Source organism: Hetaerina americana, unplaced genomic scaffold, assembly GCF_022747635.1.
Source record: "Hetaerina americana unplaced genomic scaffold, ioHetAmer1.1.p SCAF_23, whole genome shotgun sequence".
NCBI lineage: Eukaryota > Metazoa > Arthropoda > Insecta > Odonata > Calopterygidae > Hetaerina > Hetaerina americana.
Window position 1 is genome coordinate 8536054 of NW_027286797.1, and position 27555 is coordinate 8563608.

Sequence of the window (27555 nt, forward strand, 5' to 3'; positions counted from 1 at the left end):
TTTCCCGACAGCCGCGTACAGGGTATGTATGTAGCAATGCGTGTTTGAGCATATATTCCAAAAAAATCGTCTGTGCCACTCGGCGAGTATTCATTCTCCCGACTCACGTTTCGGCTTCGCCAGGTCATCTCCAATTAGGCAGAAGACGGCGTCGGTGAGACGTGGGAGTATGGGCCGTGGGAGCAAATCCTCATGGAGTGGCCCCCCACCAATGGATACATTTGATGCCCTCCCTTCGTGCAATCGAGATGCTCCCCCCGGGTGAGCGTCGGAAGCCTGCGCCCGCCCAATAATTCATGTATTGCTCCCCGATTGCGAGGGCTGGCTCCAGCTTTCAACTGCGTCGAGGGTAAATTTGGGGGCGTGAACTCGATTCGCTTCACAAGCCGAGGCGACCTGTGCCATCCCTGCTCGTCGTTGACAGCCAATCGGCAAATTATTACTTGTAAGCCTATCGTTTACGGTAGGTTTTCCATGGACTCATTTTGTACATTCTTGCATTTCTTAGCCTCTCCTGGCAAGAGAACCTGACGCTTCCCACTACAAATGACATGTCTTCAAATCCGCATACAATCTGTCTCCCTTAATTCCGTCCAACAGCCCTCTCCTTTTCCACCCTTCCTTTCACTCCCCCGCCCACAATCCCCTCATCCATTAGTCTTCGGCGTTCCATTTCCAATCAACGCACCTGGCATCCTTTTGTTTTTCTCCCAGCAATCCTCTCTCCTCTCTCAACACGCCGAGTGCTTAGTTCTTTTTCCTTTTCCAATAATGAAATGAATTAATGATTTCTTAATTGCGTGGAGAAAACGAAAGGGAGGGTCGACGCTGTTTAAAAGTGGGACCCGAACGATTTGATCGGAAATAGTGGGGTTGTCCACGGGTGGGGTGAGCGAGGCACGGGCTCCAAACCTCCAATCCGTTCGTTCGTTCATTCATTCGTCCGAGCGCCAACCTCAGCCGTGACGCTTGGGGACCTCGCCGAACGGGAGTGCGCGCGGCCCACGGTCGACCTTTCGCGGGGACTCCTCGGTCTGCGTGGTCCTTGAGTGCAGTCGCCGCTGAACGTGTCGCAAGTGCTAGCAATCGCAATCTTGGGTGGGTGCGGCGGAATCAGATTCTCTGAGAATTGCTTTCGATTTCCATCACGTCGCGCCTTGCCCTTCGACTCCCACCGAAAATGTCTGCCGTTCCACATCTGAATGTCGTCATGCAGTCTACGCTGCTGCACCCCTCACATCCGAGGGGTGCAGCAGCGGCAGGGTTTAATTAATCACGGCGAATGCACTTAACACATTAAAAGCGAACGAAAGGCTCCAATATAAACCGGAGTAATACCTGTAGACCTCACCGAATAGGTTAAATAGATAGATAAGCGTCCTAATTCGGGCGAAATTGAAACCATAAGGTCCCTTGCTCAATTTAACCTTACGTCAAGTACAAAGTAATAATAATAATAAAAGTAAATATGAAGTGTCATTAGAAAAAAGAAAAGAATGGCAGAGCCGTTTATAGAATAAAAGAAATAAGCGCAAGATATAATTTAGTGGGAAAAACCCTCGGAGTTCAGACACGAAGACACTAGTATAAACCCACGCAGGCCTAAGAGGTTTGGAATTCACACACCCAAGTTAGGGACGAACTGCTGATGTAATGAAACTGCTCACTCGCGATTTATATGGGGTAACGGCTTTATATGTACATCAACGCAGTACCCTGTTAGTAATCGATAGGGTGAGTGGTGGGGGGTGATTTTTCATCGTGGAGCCCACCCATCGCTCAAAGGTCAGGAGTTAACATTTCTCTATCGGCACATCCTTGATTTGTCCCCTGCCCTGTGACGCTGGTGGTTTTATAGGAAGGTTGCCGGAAACTTAATCAGGTTGGTTTTATTTGAGGTTGCCCCAAATCTGCCGGATATGAAATCGTGCGTTCTGGTAAGTAGCAGCATATCCTGGAGGTGTAGTCACTTAATTCAGAAGGTGAAGGTAACTGGGGTTGCAAGCAGATTAATTTGCTCATTGAATAAGTGAACTTTGTAATATTCCAGGGTAACTTTATTTCGGCATTACCAGTGTCGACGCATGGGCCACATCATCGGGGAACTTGATTTTGTCGCCAATGCGTCGGAACCAGGAGTACCGATATGAATATCACTTGAAAATGTATATATTCTGCGAGCATGAATTTTCGCCAATTTGAGCCCGAGACCCTGAAAATACTCGAGATTTACACGCATTAGAGCTGGTGTCACCGAATGATGGCCCGTGGAGCACTGGTCGTCGGCGAAATAGGTTTGGTGACTCAAGGAGACATTTTAAGCCAGCCCCAATAAAAACCACGCTAATAATACTTTCGTAATTGGTAGAGGAGTGTACTTATCTTTTAATATATGTTAAATGGAACATTGGTGGTCATTAGTCAAAGAATATTTGTTCTATATTTTAAATATATTCATATCAGTGGCCTTTTTCAACGTATGCGAGGAGGAATGATTAAAGAGGCATGAAAAGAACTGGAGATGAGAATGAAGGTTGGCGGGGAATGCGTAAAATCAATGGGTTTGCTGATGACCAAGCTCTAGTTTGGTCAGTCAGTCAAGGGGCTGTAAGCATCGCTGAGTGAATTGGAAATTCAGTGCCACAGATATGGGGTTAGAATCAAGATGAATAAATCAGAGGTTATGCAGTTTTCCATAGAGAGAAAGGCCATTATTACGATAGGAGGAAGAAAAATAGAGCAGGTGGAACAGTTTAAGTGCGTATCGAGGAAGTTTTATAGACAAAAACGGTCAGAGAAGTAGGGACGCAAGGAGATTAATTGCGCTAAGCAAAGAGGCTGTCACAATGAAGAGGGAGTTGATGGCAGGGACGTTGAGTAAGGATGTGAAGAAAAGACTCGTCAAAACTTCGATATGGAGTATTGTTATGTACGACGCAGAAACATGGTCACTGAAGCAGGATGATAATAGACGTAGATTGGAAGCTTTTGAAATATGGGTGTGGAGAAGGGTGGAGAAGGTGAAGTGGACAGAAAGGAAAACAAATGAGGTGGTGGGCGTGGTGTGGGAGGAGAGGGGATTTCTGGGAGAAATCTTAAGGAAGCAGGAGAAAGATGAATGGAGAGCATATCGATTAGCGATGGGATGTCGAAGGCAGTGATACAGAAGAGTGTCAGGAAAACGAGGTAGGGACAGAAGTACAATAGGGACACTGGACATTCTGTAGGGAGGAGAAAGAAGTATACGGAGATGGAAAGGGACTTGTTGTAGCGCGGGGTGTTGTGTGTTTCGTTAGAAGAGACAAGATATATATTTGATAGTTGTGTCCATTCCAAAACTACTGTGACCGATTGATTATTTATAATAGTCAGTTTGTTTATTTATAATATTCATTGGGTTTAGGGATTCGATAACATGCTCCCCTGTTAGCAGCCAATAGGATGTGTGGGGGCGATTCCTCACTGTGATATACCGTCCTCGCGGAACTGAGAAACCCACAGTTCTTCATCGGTGAATCCTTAATCAACTGGATTACAAAATTCTCACCTACTGATCGACAAATTGAAAGCTAATGTGTATATCTGGAATCTTACCACAATATTCGTCAAATTTAATCTCTCCTAACCCGTTTCCTGCCCGCGACTGGGACCCGATCCCATCCACAAACCAAGGCGTTGGGATTAAAAACCGCCCCACCTCCGGATTAGAACATTAGCGATAACAATTCGCGTCTTGAATCCAGAATCGCTCGAATTAATTTTCACATTCCCGTCCTTCGTATCCGCCGATCCAGTTCCACGGAGACCGCCGCAGATGGCATTGATGACATAAACATTTCCCCACCGCCGCCGCACGATGAAACAAATGAAAATCGCCCGCTCCATGTGCTTCATTCTTCCGCGTGGGGTTCCATCTGTCCCCTGGACGACCCCCCCTCGTTTTCCTTTAATGCGGACGACCTTGGCACCGTTCCCCTCCGCCCTCCTCCCCGAGGGACCATCCGATATTTCCCAGACGTCAAACCCACTCCGTCCCAACTCGCCGAAACGGCGCCCCCTTCCCCCCCTCAACCACTCCCACTTTCCCCCTCCCACTTTCCCCCTCCCACTTTCCCCCTCCCACTTTCCCCCTCCCACTTCCCCCCTCCCCGGTCCTCCCCGAAACCCTCCCCACCACCCTTTCGTGCCACGAGGTGGTCAAACGGCCACAGAGTGATGAAATGTCTATCCTGTTCGGCATAGGACTCACTTTCTCGGGCACCCCTGGCGTTGGCGAACGTGCGCGTCATGGCGACCGGCATTTGAAATTGTTGACGCGGCCTAGTTCGGCGGGGAGGACAAAAGGGGCCGGCCGACCCCACCCCTCCGACCCCCGCCCCCAAGCGAATCCCACTACTCCCGCGTGCCAAGGAACGTCCGCCGCCGCTCGAGTACCGAGAGGGTTATTTGAAGGACGGTCTGGGCACCGCTCTAATAGTAAGTGTGCCGTCGAGTCTCTCTGACGAGTAATTCAAAATTTTCGCGAAAAAAGCGCGGTGCCCTCAAGACGTCTCACTCGGTGCCTCCGTTGCCCTGCTCCTCCGTTGCCCTCCGCTCCCCCATATATATATATGTGTGTGTGTGTGTATTATATATGTATACGTAAATGTATACATGTATACATATGTATATATCCCCTCCCCGGACTACAACCTTGACGTGGTGGAAGGGCTTGTGCGTTCCGATGACCGCTAGAGCTGTGCTGGTGGGAGTAATAATAATTGCTCCTGGTAGGGTAACCCATGCCAGATAGGTCGAAGGTAAGGAGCCAGACGAAAGGTAGTCCACGCAGCGTCTGTTCCTCAGTGAGGCGGCTGCAATGGCGTCTGACCCCAGTGGGGCGGCCAGGAAGTGAGGGTGTCACGTTAAAAACACTATTGCGGAAGGCAACGGGAAACCACCTCAATTATCATTCCCAAGATTAACATGATGGACTATACAGGGTATGATGATACATGATACTATTCAGGGCTCAATCGCCTTACTCATTAGGCCTCCTTGCCACACTTGACATGCCCGCACCCCAAGGGGCCACTTTACCCCGCCCGCCAAGTTATTTAAATTAAACGTTCCTCCGCCACTCTCAGCATCTTTTCCGAAGCGCACTTCTACTGCCGAGTCCCATCGACTGCCATCTCCCATCAGGGAAAGATTTTTCTCTCAGCAGCAGCTGCGCATGCCAAACCTCCTCCTTGGCCACCGAAGCACGCTTCCCTTTCTGGTCAAACCCCCAAAACCACTCACTCCCCTGGTCCCGCGACATCGACCGATGACATCTTTCTTCTCTGGACCAACAGTTAAGATGACCTTGACCGCCTTATTTCGAATTTAAATTCATCCACTTAAATAACTTCCTTCCATAGACTCTGAATCGTCTGCATTTTCACTCAATAAAAATGCTTTTCCTTCAACAATAGCGTCTTCCTGCAAACAAAAGGTGGAGGGGGGAGGACTCTTTTGGTAGATGTCCGATGCACACCTCGAGGAACTCGATCCGGTCGGGCATTTAAGCAAATTTTTATTCGGCCTCGTGCTGTCGGTGGCATATTTCTTTCCATCACCCAAGGTCATGCATCCCTTTGCTAAATCATTTCCAATTCTAATAAGCGGCAAAATTATGTTCTGCAATTCCCGACTCCGCCAGAATTTCCCTTATTCTAGATAATAATTAATAATAATTGGGCCCGTTCGAGCACGATCGGGCATTTATTGTTTCAATTTGTTTTTTTGGGGTGCCTTATGTTTAAACCCCTAATACAATTTCGTAAATTTTACAAAATACAAAATATGAGTTTCATGCCATTCCTTTCCGTTACTCTCCCCGTTCTTACTTTATCTTTTGTTAATAAATCTTTCCAATATTTTCCTAATCGGTTCCTCATGTAGGTATTGCCCAATTTGTTGGACGTTGTGCAAATACCCAAGGATAGCTTCCAGTTCGCGTCTTTCCTCGGCATAAATTGGGCAATAAAGGACTCTATGTATTGCCGTGTCCTCCTCCATCATGCATTCACACGTCTCCTCCTTTTTTTTCCCTATTTTCTTGAGGTATGATCTAAACTCCCCGTGGCCCGTTAAAATTTGCGTAATACCGTTGTAAGTTTTAAAGTTGATCTTCTTTCTTTCCTTCACGCTAGGTAAAAATTGTCTGGTTGTTTTACCCTTTTCTAATGTTTCCCATTCCCGTTCCCACATATCCAGGAAATACGCTCTTATAAAATTCCTGTTCCTGCTCCATTTCTCAGTTGGAGACAAAGCTACATCTCCCAGAGTAGCCTCTTCCATCTGTTTCATCCGTACCTTGATTCTTCTTTCCTCTATTGAGAACGTTATCGGCTGTATCCCAGTTATTATTTGTAGAGCTTCAATACAGACCGTATTGTAGCTCCCGGATATTGCAATTAGGCAAGATCTTTGGGCCTCTTCCAGTTTTCTCCGGATTCTGCTGTAATTGAGTCTCTCTCCCCACACCTCACTGCCGTATGCCAATATTGGGATGGTGACTCCGTTGTATATAGTTCTTAAGCTATTAGTGGTGATGCCAAATCGGTTTCTGCACAGCCTTCTTAAGCAGTTAAATATTTTCTTGACCTTGCCTGCTGCGTAATTTGCGTGCTCTTGGAATGTTAGTCTCTCGTCGAATTCAATGCCCAGGTATCTGAATGTGGAGGATCTTTTGATGTTTTGACCATAGATTTTTATAGTTGGGTTTCGTGACAATTTTTTCCCGAATACGACGTACTTAGTCTTATTCACAGAAATTTTTAATTTCACTTTCGTACTCCATGACTCCACTATATGGCAACATTCTTTTGCGAGTTTTTCTATTTCTCTCCTGGAATTTGCAGGCATTGTGATCACAACGTCATCAGCATAGGCTGTCCATCTACAGTTTCCAGGAAGGGACTGAGTCAGTAAATCGTTCATGGAGATGTTCCAAAGAAAAGGACCGAGTATGGATCCCTGTGGTGCCCCTTTTGTAATGTTCTTTTCAACTTCCAGATTATTTAGTTGTATTTTGGTGGTTCTATTCAAGAAATAGTTTTTAATAAGTTCTACTATTGGTCCCGGGACTTTATACCTTTTGAGCTGGTTTATGCAATGGGGCCACCATAATGAATCGAATGCTGCTTCGTAATCTATGAATAAGGCCACCTTATACTTATATGTACGATTTTTGATTTCTTGCAGAAGTTTTATTGCCGCGGCTGCGGTGGATCCGCCTCTTCGAAATCCAAATTGGCTTTTGTGAAGTAGATCCTCCTCACCAACTGCTTCTTCAATTTTCATTTTGATGATTCTTTCGAACATTTTCCCCATTTCGGGTAGTAGTGTTATGGGTCTGTATGCCTTAGCATCAGAGGGATCCTTTTCCTTAGATTTCAAGATGGTGCATAGGACACCCTTTTTCCAATCTGCAGGGAAGTACTTGTTTCTGCAACAGTCCTGTAGCAATCTAGTTAAATAGTTGAGGATTAACGGCTCTGCTGCATTGATCAATTCAGCGTTTATGCCATCAAAGCCTGGGGCCTTTTTCACTTTCATCTCTTTAATCGCGGTTCTAACTTCCTCATCGGTGATATCTGTCTCCGTACTTTGCAGACAAGGGAGGTTAGCCTCACGCCTAATTACTTTTTGCTCTTCAGTTTCATTTTCTGCTGTGTCATCCGGCACTAGCGTGTTGATGATGCTGGAAATGGTTTCGTCCAGGAATAGAAGCTCCCCTCTGGCGTTGGTCTTAGCTGAGTATGCTGGTAGGGTTTTAAATTTTTCCCTCGCGATTTTATATATTAACCCCCAGGGGTTTTCCTCAATATTTGACCTCGAGAATTTCTCCCAGCTTTTTTCCTTGCTTTTTTGCAATTGTTGTTCATAGTTCTCCTTTGCCTCATAGTATCTTCTTTTGTTGATGATACGTTCTTCGTGGCTAATGCTTTACTGGTAAGTTCTCCGTAGGTTTCTGCAAGTTATCTTAAGCCTATGAAGTTTCTCATTCCACCACACTGTTTCGTTTCGTCGTGTTCTGGTCAGAGGGATCGAAGCCAGAGCGGAACCTTGCAGCGCCTCCGTAAGAGATCTAACTCGAGCATCGATGTTGTTATTGCTTGGATCCCATGGCAACAATTCACATTTGTACCAGGTGTTCTTTGATAATATCTCCATAAATTTTCTCCAGTTTGCTGCACCGATATTAAATCTTCTTCGATGACAGCGTTCATTTTCTGTAGTCGTGCCAATCTGTTATGTGACTAATCTGTGATCGCTGATAGATAGTTCGGCATGAACCTCCCATCTGTACACGTCTCGTATAAATGCCGAGTTACTGATGGTTAGGTCTATATTTGAGCAGCCTATTGTCGAACTAAACGTGTACGGTTGCCCCGGTTCGTTTATTATATACAGGTCCTCGGAAGCTATTAAGTCCTCCAATGCCCTGCCTCGGCCATTGGTTTCCTTACTAAACCATATTTCGTTCTTTGCGTTCGAGTCAATTGCGACTAGTATCCTTTTATTTTTGAATTTATGTATCAGGCTCTTTAGCTCTGTGATGTATTCTTGGATGTCCTCCGATGGTGGCATATATCCGGAAATCAATATCAATGGTTTCCTATCAGCCCGAATTTCTGCAGCTGCGAAGTGATTTGTTGTGCAGTGCTCAAAACTCAAGAAATCATAATTTTTGTTGAAGACCATGATGCTTGCAAAAAATTTTCTTTGGCATTTGCTGGTGTAATGCGCGTTTGCACTCCGAATCCCGGGATTTTCCATTTTCTTTCATGACTGTTGCTGTACACATATGGTTCCTGCGTCAATATAATATCTAGCCCAAGATCCGTTGCTATTTTTCTTAATTCATTAGTATTAACCTTTGCCCGTTGAAGGTTGATTTGCCCTATTTTTATAATGTGGTTTTTAGTCCCCATAATCGATCAGCTCTATGAGAGCCCTCAAAAATTCCGCACCAGACGCCCTCGATGGAAAACCACACTTTGCTGAGAACACACCGACTCAATTCTCGTAAATAAAACGCAAAGAAAATATCAATATCAAATTCTCCCGACTAGTAGAGATGGCTCATATTTATTCTGAAAATGGTGCGTCAACGCGTGAGACATCGGGTGTCTCTGAGCTTCCGACCAATCAAACGTGAAAGAATTCTGCACATTTTTTTAAGGTCATAAAAAGTAGCGATATCACTCTCGCTTAATTTCCTCTCCGAACAGGAGAGCAAGAGGCATCATCCTCGGAAGCTCCAGCGCGGCACCCTCTCTTGCCTCGCAACGCCCCTCCCACCTCCAACGGCCCCCCTTCTAGTCCCTTCCCCCCTCCACACCACTTGCCTGCTCTGCTCCCACGTCACTTGCCCCTTTCATGAGCATAATTTACATGCTCGCGTGCAACCTCGCCCCCCCCCCTCCCCGACCCCCGACCAACCTCCCCATCTTCAGTATTGATGAACGCGCAGCGTCCCTTTCCCTCCGTCCGAACAATCACGGACCGCTCCAACGCTGAACTAGTCCGTACCCCTCTCCCCGTCAAACTTACCTGCCCCCCCCTCCAATCCCTCTCTCCCCCTCCCCCGCACCCCAAATTACACCGAAATGGCTCGAAATAAACTTTTTTTCCCGAAACGCTCTGCCATCCGTGTCCCATGCGGAGCCTCTTCTGTGAAACTTGCATGATTTATGGGAAATTGCGCGCTGTCCGGTACTATTAGGTGGTCGTGGAGCTTGCCGTTGCTCGTATTAAGTTTAGCGCCGGCGGCAAGGGCGGCTGTTTCCTCCGGAATTCGTTTACTGGAGCTGTTAAAAGTAGTTGTTTGATAAATGCGAAACAGCTGACGCAGTTTTGAAGGGTGCCAATCGGGGGGAATGGGTGTGAGTTATAATTGATCCGGTTCCGATAAATTTTCGGAATCCCATGATCCATTCTCTTAATCGCCGCACAGTTTGTATGCGGAGGTAGTGGGAAGGGGATTAACTCGCAGCGCAAACCAGATGATGGTTTGAGACTACGGATCGAAAGGTCTTCTGTTGAATCGGTCTTGAAAGTTCGGTACTTTAGTTCAGGAGACGGATGCTTCGACCGACGTCTGGGCGGTCTCCCACGGAAATAGTTACATTGCTGTAGTCGTGAATAACAAATGAATGTCCCAGAAGCGGTGTACGAATGCGCTTGTCATTATTCCGTTGTTATGGTATGTAATGCACCCAGCCCTGTGATTTCTTGACTAAACTAAGCATTTGATTGGTTTTCTTGCGTTCGTCACTTATCGACCATTCATTTGCCGTAGAACGTATCGTGTAGAGTCACGGTCGTTGTTCGCCATCTTGAAGTTTCTCATCGAATAAAATTTAAGTTGGGAATCGTAATTATAACTCGGCCATCATAGGCTATTAAGGGGATGAGTTTGTAATAGCTTTCCATTCTCGTCCGCTACCAGTCTATCTCGTCATTCCTTGCATCCGAACATCCTCCTTCGCCGGATTTTTGAGTCAGCTATTGCCATCCTCGTGATTATTCGAATATCTGAGATCTTTAATTGTGGCACTCCCTAAATCGTTAATAGTCAAACTCTCTATAATTAGCTTTTCTTCTTTTAATGGTAAAGTATCTTTAATGAATGAAGGATCTCAGGTTTTCCCGGCGTATGGTATTCAAGAAGTTCTCTCGGGTTTCCCACCGGGTCAGGTTGCACACCGACGTTTCGAAGGCTGACTCTGCCATCGTCTTCAGGGTGAAGTGACTTCACCCTGAAGACGATGGCAGAGTCAGCCTTCGAAACGTCGGTGTACTGCAACCTGACCCGGTGGGAAACCCGAGAGAACTTCTTGAATATCTTTAATGAACTTTTGCTTTCTCCCCCTTAAGTCTTTCTTTCTCTAACGCGGTTTATTCATTTTACGTCCGTCATTATTATTAACACCACATCCATTGCTTTTAATCCTATTTTTTCAGGTTCTCCAATCGTCCATGTCTCACGGTCGTAGAAATGCGTGCTCCTATAAGATTTATTAAAACTCTCTTGTCTAGTCGTAATATTTGTGTTTATTTATAGTTTCTCAGCTAATTTGTTATTTTTCCGTACTTTGACCGCTGACCATTTCTTTTATTCTTGGTTTTATTCTGGTTAAACTCGTTGTTGCACTTTTTCAATCCCTTCTACAAGCTTACCCTAGTACCCTTCGCATGCCTGCTTCTTTTTGGCAAGAAAAGCTAATTATGACATACGGGGGTGGAAATTGATTTTTTTCATTTTTCAATGGGAGTATTGTTGATTAATATAGTAATTTTGGCGGTTGTCCCTTCAATTTTACTGGCTCAGTTTTCCCAGGCGAGACAATGACAGGCTCTTGACACCGACGCCGTTCCATTGTTGCCAGCGCTACCAAATGATTCTGGAGTCAATTGACCAACGTTACATTCATGAGCACACGGGTTCTACCCGCGTGACATCGCGGTGTTCGGAGTCATGGAACTGGTTCCGTGGCTCTGTATTTCTCGAATCAAATCTCGCATTGATTTATCGTATGCTTCCGGCTTAACACTTAGCATGTGATAACCTGTCTTCGAACAACTCTCTTGGCCCTGACCCTCCTCGAGGTCCTTCCAGTAGTCCTGCCACCAGCTTGTAGGTCACGAGCCGATACAGATGGCGAAACGTACTTCCAAGGGATTCACTTAAAAGTAGAAATGGCGAATGGTGTGCAGATTTGGTTATCTAGGATTGCCTCCTAGAGTTGGAATACTCAAGATCACGTGCAGGGAGGTGGTTGTTGCAGGGAGATGGTTGTTGAAGAGAAGAGCTACGTAAGTTTAGTTACTCCCTCGTTCTATTATGTTACTCCCTAAGAAGGTTCACTTGCGTGATTGATCGCGTCAAATCATAGGATGTCATCCTCAAATTGGACCCTAAATGGCAAAGACACATACGTTGGCATATGCGTCAAGCAATTTTGAAGTAGAAATCACTTCTGAAATGCATTTTTGGGGAATAAATACGCAGAGATGATAAAGTGTAGGAGACATGATATTTCTTCTTACTGAGACCTCAAATGGAAGAAACAGCATACATTTGGGAACCATCCCAGAAAATATGGTTCTCATAATTAGAATTGAACGAAGGTCGGACGGAAGTCGCATTCCAAGGTTTCGATCGTATGATTGGACACCTGGTATCGAAAAAATACTCTAAGGTCCCACACCGCATCATCTTCGCAGAAATAAACGAGAAAAAGAGGGATATTTTGTCAAAGCTCTAGATTCAAGGCTCTTGCATTCGAAATGACTGAATATGGTGAAACCTTGCATCACCAAATCATCTGATATGAAAGGGATTCGAACTAGGTTCTCCCAATAAAATGTACTTGGATATATCAAATGAATCTTGGGGAATTAAACGAAATTACAGATTCAGGTGTGATGTGTCGGAATTGTTCTATAATAGCTGAGACGAAAACTCTTGAAATTTTCCACTTAAAGACTAATGATTAATTATTAAATGAAACATTGCGGGAGTTAATCGAATGAAAAAATAGAGGAAGTTAATGCTTACCGTTATTGTTGCAAAAGAAACACTTGGTTTTTCCACATAAAATATTTATTCACGACCTAGGTTTCGACGCTCAGCGTCATCTTCAGGTGACGTAGGTAGCTGGTAGGTACCTTCAGGTACCTGAAGATGACGCTGAGCGTCGAAACCTAGGTCGTGAATAAATATTTTATGTGGAAAAACCAAGTGTTTCTTTTGCAATATGTATCGTTTCCACAAAGTGACGCCTGAAGTTATCTCCTTTACTTACCGTTAGTTGAACATAACTATTAAATACTTGTTGAGACTTTCGCCGAAGGATGCGATTACCGAATCGAACGAGATATTATTTGAGGTTTCATCTAAAGATGTTGTGAACTGATTGAAAGTGCTGCCCAATTTTTGAAAAGCCTTGGACTGCCACCACCGAAAGCATAATAAACCAAAATCCCACGTGTTCAATGCTGACGCAGAGAAGGGAGAATTCTATTACATTGAAAGGCGAGATCACGAAGAGAAATATTTAAGGAAATGTACTACCGCTTAAACTGATATTGTGAATACTTTTTGATTAGTATTACGTATGCATTATTTTACCCGGCATTAGTAAACAACGAATACAACAGTTCGAAAAGAATGTTCCTGTATGGCGTAAAATTACTAATGAACCTCGTGGATGGTTTACCTAACATCCTCTCCGACGAGCCATGAAGAGACCAAACGACACCAGGCATGGAAAACTGTATTCCTCGTGTGGAATTGGGTTAAGTGCTCCCTTATTTTCAGACTAGTCCTGCCGAGTGTCAGTTGACTTCTAATAGAGTATCTGCTTATAATGGGAATCGGGGTTGTGCGGTGGTTAGTGCACAACCCTCCCACCCCTGAGGGCGCTTGTTTAAATCCTGACGCTGAGATGTCAGGGTTTTTAAGAGGCATCGCGATCCCTGTTTCGGGCGCCACGTGGAGAGCACTTTGAGTACGCCAAGTAGTTTTCACGCCAAGTTTCTGTCTATTCCCTGAAAATTCTCTCTACCAAATTTCACCCGCCTATATTTCCTAGGCCCCTATGACCTCAAATGGCGGTTGCCTCAGATTTCATAAAAACGTCCGCGCCTCTAAATTGGCTGGATGCCAGCGGAGACTTCACTCAAGACAGTTGAATTTCATAAGCTGAACTCCTCAGCGGTGTGGCGTGGGACCTGCTCCGATCACGGAAATACGAGCGAAGCTCTGTCCTAGGGAAAGAGTGATGCCCCGCTAGTTTAATTCCGGAACCCCGGAGTGGATCAAAAGGGGACGTATTGGGATTTCGGCTGATAACGGCAACCGAAGAAAATGAAGAAACAGTCTATGCGGCGTCTAATTTTATTTTTGAGTGCACGTCCCATGCTCATACCGTTCGCGATCGCGTTGGGAAAAAACGCCACACACCTTAAGGTATTAGAGTGGAAGACATTTTCATCTGCGGTGCTTCCTTAGGACATTTACGAGAACCGGAAGGAGTGGGGGTAGAAGGGGGAGAGAGAGAGAGGGCCTCAACCGCCCCCCCCCCCTATAATTTCGTTTTTCTCGTAAATTTCAGTTGCAACATGATTTATATTTTCAACCCTGCCATTAAAGCTTGCCAAGAATGTGTGCCGGAAGAAAATAGCATCCGTTCAGAAGGGTGAGTGAGGGGAGGGGGAGGGCAGTGAGGGAGGGAGGGAGGTCTGTTTGTCTCCAGGTCTCTCTCCCCACTCCTGGGGCTTCCACCTGCCCAAGTAAAAGCGAGCAATGCTTAATTTCCCACAGTTAACACGTATAAAAAGGCTGCCTTGTCCCGATATCCCCTACCACGAGCACACGCTGCTTCTCACGGGGTATGACGTGGGAATAGTAAAATCCTCAAGTATTGTAATTACTTTTGCGCATTAATATGAAATATATAATTAGCGTTTTTCTTCACATAAAATTTGACTGCACTACTACCGGGGGCAATTCTAACCCCCGATGGGATAGCTCCAGGGGTTTGCTAAACACGCAAGTCCTTCCATCCACGCCGAGGTTGTAGTCACAGGCGAGGACGGATGTCTTTTTATGCGACGCCTTGAATCAATTTAGTCACTCCGATTTTTCCGAAGCGTCATTTATTTCGTATAATAAACGTTGGTGGGAATGTGGCTTCCGAGTGTATTGCAGTCAGTCTTTTTCTGAAGAATTTGTTTTGTTTACGCAAGGTATTGTGAAGGGCGCGGTGTTAGTCCTTTTTCATTCAAATTAACTTGAATTTGAAATTCCTTGCACGTAAAATTAGCGCTCACTAAAGCGCCAGTGCGTCTTCAAGAATCAATATTCAGATCTGGACCGAGTTTTAATGTATTGGCTCCAATGACGTGGCTCTTGGTCGTGGAAATTCACCCGCAGTATATATATATTTTCATAGGAATCCCATCTATTTTTCATCTCGGCTTTCTTCTTTACCCATAATTGGTGATTTTTCCTTTCTCTCTTTCCTTTTAACTTTGCCAAACGTTATCAGGATAGGCCAACAATTTTACTCGATATCAAAACTCTGAAACACTAATTCATTCAAGTGCTATTTATTCATATAATTACCCATGATTATCCAACCAGTCTGTCAAGCATAAAATACTCAGTTCTCTGGCCTACTTACCATTCTGGTTTAATGGAAACTTCGACGGAATGTAATTTAAAATATGATGCTTGCACTACCTCACTGATTCAAAAACGCGAGTCTGAAGGTATTCCGCTCCTATACGCGTACATCGCTCCTTAGAAATGTCCTCGTCATATCAACAAAAGTTCCCTTCTTGTAATTGTTTCGCGTGTTTGTAATGAATGGGATGTATTAAAGTTTTACACACTCGTTCATGCAGTTGGAAAGTGACTGAAAAAAGGGCATGACATGAACGAATCACACGCAGAGGCATACTCCATATATTCTGGAACCCGTAGCCTAGTTTTGATGGGCGAGGGTGGAACTCGTATCGCCGTGTGAAATTCACACATCATAATAGGATTGCTCTTTCTTTTCCTTTGCCACCTTTGATACCTCGGGAAGTTGCTACCACGGAATTGGGAAAATCGCACCACTTGCATTTCACATGGTAGTATCCCAAGGCACCCACCCGCCCAGATTTTGAAAGAAGGAGGACCCTTCGGACAGAGGCCGAAAGCTTTACCCAGTAGTTGATATAAAAAATGAAAAACGTACTTACATGTCTGATTCATATAAAACAATCATCGGTTTTATTACTGGCGAGGGCTTTCAGAACGGGGACTGCCGGGGTTTTTAGGTGGGACTTGTCAAAGGAAATTAGATTGTTCAAACGGAGTGGGCGCCATTTAAAAGCTTGCAAAATTATACGAAACAGCATTCCTTTCGGAAGTCCATGGCAGGTTAAAGTGTATATCGTGAGCTTCATATTCTATTTGTAGAAAGTAGTATCTCATTGTACATAATGGAGCGTAATGTGTTTCTTCATCGGAGTAGTTTCATGCGGAACGCGATATCGCATTAACTATCGGGAGCCCTTAATCCCGTAAAGATCTCAAAACGGATTGATACTCGGAATGAAATGTGGCCCCATGCGAATCTAAACTTTAACTGAACTATGGTGATAAACCCTAAAGACATCCATTTTATAAAGTAAAAAAAGTGCATTTTTTCTGCTGGAGTATTCAAGTTTCAGAACTTGCACCACCTTGCTTTCCCTCGAAAGTTGACGTCGTCCACCTCTACTCTTGGTGTTCCGTTGCTCGAAAGACGAAACGTCATCCCCGAGACGGTTGAAATTACCTTTGACGGAAGAGGTCGTCGAGGAGTGTCGGCCGAAGACCAAGCCGCGTCTACTCATCCCCGATCTATTTCACTAATATGTGGGTATGGCAGGTGATGATGGGGAGCGTTTTGCTACCTGACATGAGGTCACGGGTTCAAATCGTGGCCGCCGTTGGGCAATCCTTTCTTAATAATAATCTCGGCGCGCCAAGTGGTGCAATTTTCAGATCAAAAAAATTTTGTTGGAAACCTCAGGCGGCACAGTGTGGACTTGGTGTCTGGATTTCGCGGGCCGCAGCCCGAGGTTAGGGGCATACGCCCTCCACGCATTCAATCAAAACGTGAGATTGATTGTTGTGGTGGTGAAAACAGTTTTATAGTATCCCAAGAAAAGAAAGCAGACTGTACGGTTTTGGTCTTTTTTAAAATGCGAATTTTCTCTTCAAATTTACTTAGAAGTAGTCCTCAACTGACCGTTTTTTAAACATTTCACTGGACCATTTAAGAATGATGTGATATTTAGGTTTTCTTGGGTACCAGAACTCTCGAGCGATAGCTGTTGCGGTTTTCTCTCGGTAACAACTTGGAAGGATGTTCGTCTACCCTGATTTTGCAGTGCGGCTTCCCGTAGATGACGGCCTGTGTCTCCTTCGTCTCGAGCCTTCACCGCTCGTTCCCCGTCCACCCTCCGGCGCTGGCCCTTCGTCCGCCCTCCCAACCCGCCAGCCGGTCCCCCAAACCCGCCAGCCGGCCGCTCATCTGCCCCGAGATGGCGTGACTTAGGATTACCTATGCTGGATATGCCCTCCTTTCCCGCCCGCAGGAAAGGAGGGCATTTCCTTAGTTTTTGGAAGGAAAAGAGGGCAGTAGGCTCATCCTATATTCAAAGAAGTGGTCTTATAAACTGTCGCAAATGTCTTTTTCTGCAAGAGGCGAAATTAGCTATGCAGAATTGTTTACTAATGTTTTGGAATGGACTATTTCAAGTCCGTTTTTAGAAAATCGAACAGATTTACCTCGACATCCATTATCTCAGTATCTAATGAATGCAGTGACGCTGAAACTAATTATTTAGCATATAAAATGAGGATAAAGGGAGGAGGTTACCTGGTAGAGTCAATGGAAAAACCTTGTAACGTTTAATCTCTTAATTTCTTGAATCCAGAAGATTCTAAGTTATCATGTTCCTGTGGACTCTTCATGTTATGTCAAAGAAATATTTCGGCACTTAGAGTGTTCATGGTGCCTCCAGAAAAGCTTAAACTGACACTAAGGCCGGTGGTGTCAATACTTGGTGTGCCTCACTTGGTCAAGGGGAGTCTTTCAGAGAAGTGATTCTTGTCCACATGTAACTAACTTCCTAGTTCACTAGTCAACTCGTCCAAGTGATAGAGTTCAATCAGCAACTTTCATTCAATGATAAATTTCAATATTTCTCCTCTTGACTGCTCCACAAAGACCTGAGTATGATGTTTCTCTCTGTTCATGTTGCAAATTCAGCTGCCACGCTTTCAACATTGTTGCACCATATTGCTGTTTTTGAATCATGCAGCTAACGCTCGGATACCAAACAAACCATGGCGATCACTATTGCCACCTAACGTGACAGTAGGACACCATTTTGAAATTGTAGTTCGCTTTCAAGGATTTCACTTAATTCACCATGGTGTATGTTTTTCAAATATTACCACGTTATTTTATATTGTCTCCGAAAGTCTCCGTAATTGCCGGTAGTTGTCTTGCAATGACTGGGAAATGAGAAATTATGATGGAGAAAAATTAAGCATTAACGCTGACGATCGTATAGGGGTGGTTTCTTCAATTTTCCGAATCTAATGTGATTTTGTGCGCTCCAATAATGAATGTAATGTCCAATAACGACTCCGATATTTGTAAAACAAAAAATTACCCATACATATTTGTATATTTGCGAAAGCATACATACGTATTTATGCGTATATATTACAGGGTGCGGCAACATAACTTCCATTTTTTATGGCAAAACCCCTTGCCGTACCCTGTATATGCACGCACTCAAAATACACGCTAAAGACACCATTTAAGCATAGACGCTCAAGAAAGGGCGCAAACAGAGATATTAATTCCGAAACAATTCGGTTGTTATTACACACACATCACACAAATTACACACACGCACTCACACATAAACGCATCCGCGTACGCATTTACTCTCGTATGATCGTGATTCTCAGTGGAACCATGTTTTGCATGTCTCCTCCAAATTCGATCAGCCGAGATAGCAGGATTGTGCGAATGTTAGTCCATGACTCACATCCGCGCATGCGATATGCTTGTCCTCGCACTCATGGCACGGAGTTGCGCGGCAAATGCGTATTTTCACTGTTGACGTAAAAGAAATCTTTGCTCCCATGTGGCCAGTGTCAGAGGGAATCTCGTCCACTTATCAACGAGCCGCCATTTACCACTGACGATCATGTCGCAACTGACCTGTCTTAAAGTACAATCACTTCGACAGGTTTCGTCGGGCTTCCTGGTTTCAGTCGATCATTCGTAGAGGTAATAATTCTGACCTTTATAGTCAACAAAAAATCCTCTCGCGCAACAAATGACGACATAAATAATGAACGTGAGCCGGTTAAAGAGGGCGAACGCAGAGTATTGACGCGGTGCTGGTGATTCGCGAAACATACGGGTACATTGGTGTTGCAAAATTTTTAAGCCTTCTGGCAATTAATTCGCGAAACGCCACCAACTGCAGTTAAATAGTTTTTCAATGAACGCATGTACACTAGGGGTTTTTTGGTAAATGCGTAAGTACTGGGGGAAAGGCAAGGACTTTGAAAGAGAGGTGCCTGGAACAGAATAGTGCATTTGATACAACGCATACATGGGACAAGATTGAGAGATGGAAGATGTAGTACTTTGGAAGCTATTAGAGATTTGATTCCTTAACCGTTAATTGAATAATAATTATTTAACTTCCCCGCTTATCCTGAAAGGGAGTATTGGTAGAGTCTTGGCTATGTTAGTATTGGTTGTAGGGGAGGCGACCGACGGCCGAGGTCATCTGCGCCATTAAGGTTGAATGGGAAAGAAGGGAGGGAGGAGGGAATCGGCATCAGCCTACTCTTAACGAAAGGCGCGAAGAGGCCCGCAGTTTAACGCCCCATCCGACGTACGGCGTACTTACTCGAAGTGCTCTCCACGACGCACCTCAAGTAGGGATCGGGATACCACTTAAAAAAGATCTGTCGATTCCAAAATGCGAACCCGGGCTCTCTGAGTGGGAAGCCACTACTTTAGCCATGGTACCACCCTCTTCCCCGTAGGCTATGTTACAGCATAAACCACCCAATATATGTTATAATTGAGTATTCATCCATAAGGAGTTGTTCCTTCAAGATTTTTAATTTTCTTTTTGAAGCGGGTAGTGATATTGTCTTTAAATAGAACAACGATTAGTTTTTATCCATTGTTGAAACATTCTACGATGCATTGTTCCAAGGATTAGGCATGAGTGGTCCTTAACAAAATGCCGGTATTTTACGGACTAGTATTTGAAAGCAAAAGTGGTAGGACCGACCCGGTAGTAGCGACATAAAAATATTGGTGTAACGGAAGTGTAATCAAGTTACTTGAATAAAGTCTCATGGTTCTGGTATTTCCGCAATCAGGTTGATGGAATTAACTACGCAAACTTTCATCATTTAATCGCACATTTATTCTACATCTACATAATACCCCGCAAGCCGCCGCAAAGGCGTGTGGCGGGGGATTTGATTATTTGAGAATTTGTTCAGGATTACGGATTATATGCGGCAAAACTTGTATTGCCAATATTCCGGCATTTTAGCCATCGTCACCTGGTTACAGTTGGTCATAAACGCACATCTATCTGTGCTCCAATATTAATAGAACCTTCACCGTATTCCGAGTACATAATGTGGATTCCTTTTATGACGACTACCTGAATTGTCCTTATTATAAGGGGTACATAAATTTGAAAGATGTTCTATCATGCAACAATTGTGCGACAGTTTGATTTTTCCTCCCCTAGTATCGTTGAATAATATTTTATACAAAACATGTTGTGAGAATTAATAGCCATTTTATTCTTATTGTTTTTAAATAGCTAATGCAAGAATCATATTGATAAATTGGAACCACGGGGAACGTATCATCGCCGTTTTTGTTAGGTAGTTGAGCTATGGATGAATATGTTTATATTATTATTTTTCTCTGGTAGAAGGTTTAAAGATTGGTCGGCAAGTCGGCTCGAAGTACCGGCACTTCCGTCGGTATGAATTTTATACCCTTGTTGATAATTGCGCAGAATGAAAATTGTATTTTCAAAGCTGGAACTTTTTGCCCAGAGCTACTATTGATTACGCCATCAATATCTTCCAGGTGATCGTATCTTGTTCAGGGAGAGAAGAAAGGTGGAGAAGGTGAAATGGACCGAAAGGAAAACGAACGACGAAGTGTTGGGTATGGTGGGCGAGGAGAGGGGATTGTTTGGAGAAACACAAAGAATATAGGAAAAATGGATTTAAAGCATGTTGATTAGCAATGGGATGTTAAAGGCAGTGATAGAGAAGAGAATGTTAGGAAAATGAGGAAAGGGCAGGAATAGGATGTTGGACGGAATGTAGGGAGGAAGGAAGCACACAGAGATGAAGAGGGGCCTGTTTAGAGAAGGATGTTTGGTTGCGTTTTGTTTGGAGACACGGCAGATTTCTTTGGCAGCTATGCCCATCCAAAACGTACCTTAACCAGTAGATTACCTAATAAAATTCACGCACAGCTATGGTGAACGGAGTTTCGCACCAATTGCATGTTTTCCATTTTTTTCGCGGAAGAACGCTTCCCTGCTGTCAGGTCATACAGTTAGAGAGAGAGAGAGGTCACATTTTGGAACACCTCTGAATACCCAAGTGCGTTACTGCTTCCTTTTACTCTCAATGAGTAGTTTCGCATATTTTGGCGATGAAATGTATGAACACACAGGGCGACAGTTATTCTCATACAGGGTTCGTCCGGAAAATAAGTGTACTGAGCTCAGGAAAAAAAATTATTACACTTTTACATATCTTAAGCTAATATTCCTCAAAATAGGACCCTTGTGAGTCGATACACTTGTTCCAGCGGCGTTCCCATTCCTGGAACGCTCCCGCGAAGGCATCATCGGGAACCTCTCGAAGACTCGTCGTCGACCTCTTCTCTGCCCTCCACGAACATCTTGTGCCACCGAAAGATCATGTTTCTGGACATGGCTGACTCCCCGTAAGCCTGGTTAATCATACCGACAGTTTCGGTAGACGATTTCCCAAGCTTTACCGCAAATTTGATGGAATAACGCTGCTCCAAAAACTTCGGCATCACGTTCCGTGACGTGGGTCGAGCGTGGAGGTTCGCGTTAACAGAGCTCCTCACTACACCACAGCTCAGAGCCGACTGCCTTTTTCAGCGTCGCTTGCCAACATACCTCCCTACAATCGCAGCCCGTCAGAGCGGTGCTGGGCGCGCCTGGAGCGGCGCGCCCAGCCCAGGAGTCAGTACACTTGTTTTCCGGACGAACCCTGTATATCTGTTTTTCAAATGCTTAATTATATTTCGAGCCGAAATTATCTTTTGATTGTAGTAATTTGTAATAAGTATGAGCTTTTCATGTTTATTTTTCATATTTTGACGCAATATGAGGAATTTCAATGGCGGTAGGGCTTCTTCAGGATTCGAATAGGTGGAAATTCCCTTCTGAAATGTGACCCCTTATATACATTTATGGCCTTAAAGCTTGGCGTAAAATTTCCAAATCCCCGCAGATCGTTAAATGCTTATTGGGAAATTCATTTGTATAAAATAATTTTTGATTCATTATCATTGGTGTCCATAAGTTTTTCTCTTGGCCAAACGAGCGTGATGAAATGAGGAGAAACTACGTCAATATCACCGCCCGTGTGTGCCATTTTAAGCAGTTTAATGTTCTCCAAAGGTTCCTTGAGAATGGCAAAATTCTTCAAATGGAGTGGGCTTTGCGCTACTCCTCCTCACAGCTAATTCTCTTAGTATTCCTGCACACCATCACTGAGAGTTGAATTTTCGTGCTTTGAAAATAATTTGTGGATAGACATTTTTTTCGTGGTAATCTTATTAATGTTTCCGGTCGACTCTTGCATGTAAACGAAGTCATAAAGTAATGGAAGAAAGTTGAGGTTAAACTGAGAAGGATGATTGATGTAGAAAAATAGTTGAGCCGATGTGTTTTTCAGTTCAATGGCTGGAATCTTCTGGCTCGAAACCCGCCCGATATCGCGTTAATCGTGTGTACTCCGAAGGCCACCAATGTGCGCCCCACCTCGGACGTGGATATTGAGTAAATTCAATAGGTTTTAGCCCCTGAGAAAACTGATGATTTTCCCAAAGCAGACCATCGGGATCCTAGGGCCCCCGCGGGCCGGTGGAAATATTTATCCAGGTATGAAAACCAAGTTTCATTCTTAACCGTTCGTGGACAATGTGCCTTTAATTCATTCGGTCCTATGGCATCGGCAAAGTTATCGTTATACTCGGACAATTCGGTTGCTCTGCGATCGTAATCCCTTAAAAAAACGGAGGAATTCATGACCGAAATAATGAAAAGACTATAAAAGTTCCATTTGCCGTCTGAGGAGTGGGCTGTTTTGCCTGAGGATTCGTGGCGAGAGGCCGCTGAAACGTCCCTCCCCGTCGCATATCCCCATCACATCGACTACCCAAACCAATCGCACTTCACGTGGAAATTGAGCCTTGATCCATGGCGTCGTGGTCCCTTTGCCATTTGCCTTCCCACCACCCTTTGTCTTACGTGATGAGCCCGAAAACCACTTCGCCGATTGTGACGATGCAATACACACCACTGTATTAGGTATAGTTCTGTATCAAGTGCCGCGACGTCTCTCTTGGTGTGACGAGCTCTCTTCATGTACTCACTTGTCCCGTTACTCAAAGCTCACATCAATTTACTATATCTCTAAAAGCAATTTTGAGTGTAATGCGAAATATTCTTATGCACATGAACTATGAAAAATTGGCGTGGTAAATTTCGTAAGAATTGTTTTGTCGCCAGAAGCTTCTGGACGAGCGAGCTGCAAGGAACAGAAGTTACAAGTTGTCTTTTAGTGACAAGGTGTCCCTACCTCTCGCCTCGCCCTTCCCCTTGAATCTTCTCAATCCCCGTTCCCTCAAACCTTCCTCCCCTTCCACGTCCCACCATGGCCTTCGCCTCCTCCTATGTCGCCGTGTTCTCTCGTGCTTCGGTGACAATCGGCCTAACCACCTGATCTCGATGGGCCTACGACATCGTTGAAGATTTGGTTCTGGATCCAACCTATCGCGCTAACTCTGGCTCTCCCGCACACGTACCTCAAAATCTGCCTTCCCTATCTGCTCGAACCCAAGTCTTATCCCATTCATCAGCATTTCAATCCTAAGTTTGCTCGACGGCAGCCCTCCATTCCTACCCTTGCAGTACTGACTCCCTTGTGCACTCAGAGGGCTGCTCTTCCGTCGGGCCTCTCCTAGCCAACCTGACGGCACCTTCCCTTCCATTCTGCTCCCTTCAAATGCACCAAACGTCCCAATGTTCTTTTCTCCCTTTCCTTGCTCCGGATCTTTCCCTCCTCTCTATCACTCCTCTATATATATTTAATATATCTGCTAATGTGATCTTTGGCCCCAGCACAGTATTTTTGGGACGCCTATTCTTTCGTGGTTTGCTTTTTCTTTGATCAGTGTTACTGATTCAGTGTGTGCCGTAATCCACTCTACTGCTTTTACCTTTTGCTTCCTTCTATCTATCTTCTTCTATACTTCTCGCCTTTCAGTATGAAAATGCATTCTACGAGGTACTCCTGATTCATAGCTCGACCTACTTATTCTCTCCTGATGTCCATAGAGAGGAGTTAGTCCTAAATCATCTCCTACTGGCGCCGCATGAACCTACAAATTCCTTCTTTCGCATGCCTTGTATTTTTGCTGACATTCGTGTTGTACTTCTTAGTATATGTTCAGGAATATGCTCAAAAATATTAGTGCATCTTTTTGACTCTGCTCTTATGCTACGATATTTATTATTATTAGGTAATCTACCAAATAAGAATGGGGAAAGAAAACTCCAATGGCCGTCATAATTAGTTGCAAATCTCTCGTCAGACCAATTGCTGGGTTGGTTTAACGGGAACCACGTCAGGGACCAACCACAACCTCTCGACCGGAATACCCTCTGTGGTGGTTTACGGGAAATTAATCCGCGTCAGGGACCAACACACAGCCACACGCACACTATCCTGACTGAAATCCTTCGCGAGGCTGTGATGCCCTGTTAAAGAATTTCAGATGGAGATTGAATCCTTAACGAGGCTGTAGAGAAGACCCCGTTAAAGGTTCCAGGATATTCTCAAGCACACTTTGTGACTGGCACAGACCAATCACACACACAAGCACTCAAGAAACACACACTCAAAAGGGCCCAACGTCTGGGAGAATCTGGGCACAGGTAAAGGGCAACCAGGAAATGCGTCGAACACGCCATCCCTGTCATCAACTCCCTCCTCCTTGGTAAAGCCTCCTTGCAATTATTCTCCTAACGTCCCTACTACTTTGACCGTGTTGGTCCAAAACACCTACGAGACACGCAAACTTTTCTACCGGCTCTAGTTTTTGCCCTCCTATTTTAATGTTTACCTTAGCCTTTTTCTTTCTAGAACATCGCATAACCTTTGTTTTATTAATATTGATTCTCATCCCATACCTGTCGCACTGAATTTCCAATTCACTAAGCAATGCTTGCAACCCCTTGGCTGACTGACAAACTAAAGCTTGATCATCAGCAAACCTAACTGATTTTACGAATTGACCGCCCACTTTCATTCCTACTTGCATTTCTTCCCATGCCTCTTTAATCATTTCCTCTGCATACAGGTTGAACAGCAACTATGATATAATGGGCAACCCTGCCTTACACCCCTTCCTAACACTGCCCATCCGGACTCCCCGTTCCCCACTCGTACCTGAGCAGTCTGAGACATATACAGGTTGCGGATTAGCCTCCTGTCCCTCCAATCTATTCCTATTTTCTGCAATATACTCATTAGTTTTTCCCAATTCACTCTATCAAACGCCTTTTCGAAATCTACGAAACAGGCAAATACCTCCTGGTTGTGTTCTATATTCCTCTCGATTAATAATCTCGTTACTGCAATGGCATCACGCGTACCTCTCCCCTTCTTAAATCCAAATTGATCATCCCCTAAGTAATCATTTGCCCTACTCTCTATCCTTTTATTCATGTTCCTGAGAACAACTTTAGCTGCGTGGGATATCAATCTTATTGTCCTGTAGTCTTCACATGATGTATGCTCTACCTTTTTCGGAATAGGAACTAACACTGATCTCATAAAGCCTTCCGGCCAGATTCCTTTCTCATAGGTCCTACGAATCAGCCCATAAAGTCTCTTCCTCCCGCATTTTCCTAAACATTTTAATAGTTCCGCAGGAATATTGTTCACCCCCACGGCCTTATTTAATTTCATCTCCCTAATGCCCTTCCTATATCATCGTCGAGTATGCCTGGACCTAGGATTCCTGTACGTCATGTTCCTTTTCTATGTCAACTCTGTTGGTCTAAGTTCTTTACCATACAGTTCTTCTACATTTTTCTTCCATCTCTCTTGAATCTTTCCTGTGTCCACTATTACCTTACCCGCCCTATCTCTAACTGTTAGCATAGATCTCCCTTTCTTACTTCCCGATAAAGATGTAACTTTGCTGTACAGCGCACCGATTTCACCCGTCCTCTGCAGACTTTCCATATCCTCGCACTGCGTCTTCCACCATGCATCTTTTGCTTTATTTGTTGCTCGCCTCAATATACGCTACCACTACGATATTATACGTATGTGAAACGGAACATGCTATTTTCCGATCTTCTTTTTCAGTTTTCCCTTTGCTCCTCGGATGACAAACGGACTTTGTTTTCTCCCTATTGTTCATGGATGTGGTGTGGCTTCTTTCTGCTACTATTGAATCTTGCTTTCATTTCCGGAGGCAAGTTTTTGTATGTCGGTTGAGAACCAGAGTAATCCTTTTATTTCACGATATCCAACTTCCAACATTCCAGAGCGATTGAGCCCTACGCCAGCGTTTTGGTCGTCCTGATTGATTCCCTGTGATTTGCAATTATTGGTCTCCCAGGCATTTGGCTTCCATCCTCGTGGGGGCCACTCAGTGCTCCCGCATCGAGAGCATATACCCTCGACTTGTGCCACCAAAGTAGTGTGAACGTTTATGAGATATTAGTAATTGTTAACTCCCGAATTTGCAACTATCTGGATTGTTTCCTCCACTGTTACATTAAAGAGAGGCGGCATGTTTTTTTTTCGTCCATTGGATCCATTATTTTGCCAAAATGTGTGTGGCAGGTAGACAAAATTTGGCCTGATTCCACCGTTCCATCTCCTTAAGTCATTATTATGAGGGGCTAATGTTGGTTGCTTGAAATTCCAATCCACTTCGTGGATAATGTATGGTATACTCATCAGTTGAACTTGAGGAGTGTGTACCGTAAATGATGGCCCATGAAAGGCAAGTACTTCGAGTGTTTACCACTCTTTCCCGCGTATTATATCATGTGAGTTCTCAGTAAGGTTCGGTTAAGTATAATTTTTCTTTGCGTTGATGAGTTTTTGCGAGTATATATTTTGCTTCCTTACGGAGGGTGAACGGATAATAGTTTATGAAGGCTGATTTCCTGCTCTTCAGTGTTCATTAAATAATCCCCATGTATCATTCTCCAGTAATATTTCCTTCTGTAGTATATACTTCTGTAATTAAATCTTTTTTAAATAACTGTTATTTTACGAAAATTGTGATCGAATATGAGACAGGTTAGGCCGAGATGCACAAACTTACATTTGAGAGTCATGGATGTTGCCCGTGGCCTTCAAGGACATTATGTTAAGTTGCCAAAAATGTATTTTTAAATTCGTTGAGTGGAAGAGCAAATGCCTTTCCTCTGATTAGATTTTTCTGACTAATGGCACAACTGTCATTATTAACTGAAGTTTTAAGATCTAAGTGTGCGAAATAAATAGCCAACTTCCTTCCCACAGTACTTCAATTTTCATTCTTTCTTGTGTGTTCTAATCACACCCGTACAGTTTCTGGAAGGTGGAAGATGAAGCTG

The 27555-nt window shown here is 44.3% G+C and overlaps 1 protein-coding gene across 2 annotated transcripts in view; it reads left to right on the forward strand.

Moving 5' to 3' along the window:
• LOC139689390 (beta-1,3-galactosyltransferase 5) overlaps positions 1-27555 on the forward strand; it is a 280003-nt gene that overhangs the window by 41224 nt on the left and 211224 nt on the right. The gene's annotated exons all lie outside the window — the stretch shown is intronic.